This window comes from Octopus bimaculoides, chromosome 9 (assembly GCF_001194135.2).
Source record: "Octopus bimaculoides isolate UCB-OBI-ISO-001 chromosome 9, ASM119413v2, whole genome shotgun sequence".
Lineage (NCBI taxonomy): Eukaryota > Metazoa > Mollusca > Cephalopoda > Octopoda > Octopodidae > Octopus > Octopus bimaculoides.
The window spans coordinates 72365517-72370334 of NC_068989.1; the positions used below are offsets into that span (position 1 = coordinate 72365517).

A 4818-nucleotide genomic window follows, 5' to 3' on the forward strand; every position below is an offset into this window, starting at 1 on the left:
ATATATATATATATATACATATATATATATATATATATATATATGCATATATATAAGTACACACGCGCACACCTACACTCACACAGACACATATATGTATGTTTGCGTGCGCGAGCTTGATGTAGTTTATCAGACAGCAACATATGTATGTAATGGTTCATTGCTTTCTTTTTTGCCACATGTGTAATCTATCTATCTATCTATCTATCTATCTATTTACTCAAGAATGTGTATATATACTTATATACACACATACATATGTACATGTATATACATAAGTATATATTTGCATTCGTGCATATATACATTCACAACATTCACACTCTCTCCCTCTCTCCATCTCCCTCTCTCGCTCACACACACACAGACACACAAACACGTACATCTTCAAGCTGTAAAGCTATCTTAAGGTCCACAAAATAAACAGATCTAGAAACAAAAGTCGGTGATATCAACATCACTAACTCTGAGAATTATCTTCCACAAGAGTAAGGCGTCGATCTGGCAGAAACGTTAGCACGCCGGGCGAAATGCTTAGCGGTATTTCGTCTGCCACTGCGTTCTGAATTCAAATTCCGCCGAGGTCGACTTTGCCTTTCATCCTTTCAGGGTCGTTAAATTAAGTACCAGTTACGCACTGGGGTCGATATAATCGACTTAATCCGTTTGTCTGTCCTTGTTTGTCCCCTCTGTGTGTAGCCCCTTGTGGGCAGTAAAGAAATAGGTATTTCGTCTGTCTTTACGTTCCGAGTTCAAATTCCGCCGAGGTCGACTTTGCATTTCATCCTTTCGGGGGTCGATAAATTAAGTAGCAGTTGCGGTAAATAGTACCAATTATCTTCCACAAGAGTAAAGCGGCGATCTGGCAGAAACGTTAGCACGCCGGGCGAAATGTTTACCGGTATTTCGTTTGTCTTTACGTTCCGAGTTCAAATTCCGCCGAGGTCGACTTTGCCTTTCATCCTTCCGGGGGACGATAAATTAAGTACCAGTTGCGTTCTGGGGTCGGTAAATTAAATCCCATCCTCCACAAATTTCGGGCTTTGTGCCTCGAGCAGAAAAGAATGCCCACAAAATAAACACATCTAGAAACAAAAGTTCGTGATGTCAACAACACTAGCTCTTAGAATTATCTTCCACAAGAGTTTTTATCTATTTATGTGACACTCTTTCACAAAATTTCTTCTTTTCTATCTTCAGGATTTTCTTCTTTCCTGTTTATTAGTTTTTATTTTATTTTACACTTTTCATTTGTTTCTTTTACTTATTTCAGTTTTTTTTCCCTTTTCATGCCTTTATTTATAATTTTAGTTTTTAATTTTTTTTTTACTTTTATATTTTCGTTTTTATACTCTTCTTTGTTTGGCTTCTACTTTCCATTCTTTCCTTATTGTATTTTTATTGTTTTTTTCTTTACTTTATTGTCCTTATTTTTAATTGTTTCTTGTTTTTTTCTTTTTAGCAAGGAAGTAATCAATGGTTTTGAAAAAAAAAAACAACCAAAAAGAAAACAAAAAGCAAACCAAAAAGCACTAGAATTTCATTTCTGATAATGACCACCATAGATAACTATATACACGCACACACACTCACACACACACACACACACACACACACACACACACACATGCATGCGCGTGCGCACACAATATATATCTACATACAAACATTCATATATACAGACATATATACATTCAAATGCATGTATGTGTGTGGTATGTGTGCGTATGTGCGTGCCTGTGTGTATGTATATATGGAAACATATGTGCGTATATGCCTATATATATATATATATATATATATATATATATATATATATATATCTGTGTATGTGTATGTGTGTGTGTGTATGTATGCATGTATGATACGAATCTATGTGTGTGTGTGGATACACGAACGTTTTCACAAACAAACATAACAGTTGGAACTCCACCATATTATTGCGCGATTCCAGAAACAGCCTATGTAACAACAACAGCGCCACCAGGTTTTCAACGATAACGACGGACCTCCCACGAACTCTAAGATAACAACATTTGTCAGGTATTTAGGAGACATGAAATATAACAAGTGGGTAGCTCTTATTGTTATTACTTTCTGGGAAATAGTCCTTAGAAACTGTTAAACATTGGCAACGCATTAAAGAATAAGAAGGTTTCATGTTTTAACTTCGGAAACCTTCTTATGTGTGCGGTGTATATGGTATATGATCGTCTGCATGTATGTATGTATTTATTATGTTTACATACCACACGTTTTTGTCTTCGCTATGTATTTCAATATTTCTTTCTTTCTTTTATTTATTTACTTATTATCATTTTTTTTTTTTTTTTTGCAGAATCGTTAGCACGCTGGGCGAAATGCTTAGTGGTATTTCGCCCGTCGCTACGTTCCAAGTTCAAATTCCGTCGAGGTCGATTTTGTCTTTCATCTTTTCGGGAGTCGATTAAATAAATACCAGCTGAACACTGAGGTCGATGTAATCAACTCATCCTCTCCCCCAAAATTGCTACCCTTGTGGCAAAATTTGAAACCATTATTATTATTATTATTATTATTGAGTGAGAGAGCAGTGCATGCCATCAAAGTGACACTGGGGTAAAATATAGGAAGCCCATTATACCCATCATGACTACCCGTCTGATAAGGGTACACCAGGCACATGCATCACAACCATATGTACGCGACATGGTGATCTCATATCAAAATAAACAGCGCATAACCACGCAGGTGGGGCCCAGTTAGAATTTTCTTCAGGTTGAGTAGCCCATTCCGCTCAAAAGGTCCCTGAACAAGGTTTGTTTAAGGATGTTGAGCAAAACACACATGTTTCCAAAGGTGAATTATTCAAACTCATTCAAGTTCAGGAGTCGATGCTAGGTTGGCAGAATCGCTAGAGTGCTTTCCAGCATTTAGTTCCGTCTCTTCCTGTTTTCACTTTGAACCCCTTACCCGAGTTAATTTTGTCTTTCATCCTTCCGGTGGTGATAAAGCAACAGTCAAGTACTTCGATCGATATAATAAACTACATACCCAGCCAATTCCTAAAATGTGCAGACGGTTGGCTATATTAGCTATCATTATTATCACTTTTATTATTTTGCTTCCGCCCTACTATCCTCTCTTTCGAGTCAAATTCCAGAAAAAAAAAAAAAGAAAAAAAAGAACAGGCTGTTAAGGTTAAAGAATATAATCTGTTTTCCGATATGTGTAAACTGTCAGTTAAAGGAATTTAGGAAATTTTCACTAAGTGTAGGAGTGGCTTATTTCAGCTATTTAACAACAACAACAACAAAAACAACAACAACAACAACAACAACAACTACTACTACTACTACTACTACTACTACTACTACTACTACTACTACTACTACTACTACTATGACAGCAAAACAACCAATGACGACAACAACAATTACAATAAACTATATCGTTTGAACTAAGATGATTCAAAGATAGATATGAACTGAAGAAGAAAAGCAGAAGCACTGAAATTTATTCAGATTTATTTTATTTTTTATTATATTTTTGATATTTTTTTTTTCGGAAATGAGCCTGAAAATTAATCCGAATGTGCAAAAAAAAAAAAAAAAGAAAGAAAGAAAGCGGGGTGTCAGAAGGGCAAAATATATACGAATTTGTAAAACTAAAATAAAAATAAAAATAGAATAAAAAATAGAAACTTTACTAAAAAAGAAAAAAAAACATAAACATGTGAAACACCCCCTCAAAATATATATAAAAAAAGAAAGGACTAGAATCGCTGGAAGCTGACTGAGAAAAATAAAAACCCGATGTTAAAATTAGAGTGCCATACATGAGAATAAGGCAAATATACATTTACAACAGTGACTCGACTCTTGCTTAGATCAAATGGCTTAACTTACATCTCGTTATAATGAGCAGGAACTATTTTGAATATCATTATTTTCACAATTATGTGAAAGGTTGCCACAACGCACTTACGCATTAGTCCCGGATATACAAGGTTCACTATCAGAAAATGTATATTTTTTCATTGGCTATTTTTTTTTTGTTTATATGTATTACATAAAAAAGAAAATTCCCCCATAAATTATATATAAAAACAAGAAAATAAAAGAAGATTGACGTTCCTGTTCCTTCTTTGTGATTATAGTTTTTTTTTCCCAGAAATGTGGAACTGAAAATGGTTTGGCTAAAACGGTTAGGTACAAACTCTACTGTCCTACTATGTGTCTATCTTTTTTTTCTTTGCAGTGATTATGAAAGAATTTGGTAAATCATGCTGCATATAGAGACATATCTTTGATAATATATAGCTACAGACCAATATATATTCAAACGTACGTGTAAACACGCGCATGTACATATCTATCTATCTATCTATCTATCTATCTATCTATCTATCTATCTATCTATCTATGTCTCTCACACTATCTAAATTTATATGTATGTATGTACATGTGTGTGTGTGTGTATGTGTGTGTGTGTGTGTGTATGTGTCTGTGTGCGTGTGTGTGTGTGTGTATTTGACCATACATATGAGAAATTACGATAACCGTAAGTTTATAGAATGTGCGTTTCACCATTGTGTTTGTTTGGAACTCTGCATAGGATGTTCCAAGTGCAGTTGAATGCTTAATCAGAACGGATGATCAGGAAACACTTTACTGAATTATGTTACAGATAACTAATGATATAAACTTGCGTTGATCATAATTAGTAATACTACTAAGTATAACAGTTACTTAACCACTATAAACACACACACACACACACACACACACACACACACACACACACACACACACACACACACACACACACACACACACA

At 34.8% G+C, this 4818-nt stretch overlaps 1 long non-coding RNA gene across 1 annotated transcript in view; it reads left to right on the plus strand.

The window, feature by feature from the left end:
• Nucleotides 1-4818, plus strand: part of LOC128248733 (uncharacterized) — a 12252-nt gene that overhangs the window by 5497 nt on the left and 1937 nt on the right. The window contains exon 2 of the long non-coding RNA XR_008264916.1: nucleotides 1463-4325. This is a non-coding gene — a long non-coding RNA (uncharacterized LOC128248733). The remainder of the gene's footprint in view (nucleotides 1-1462; nucleotides 4326-4818) is intronic.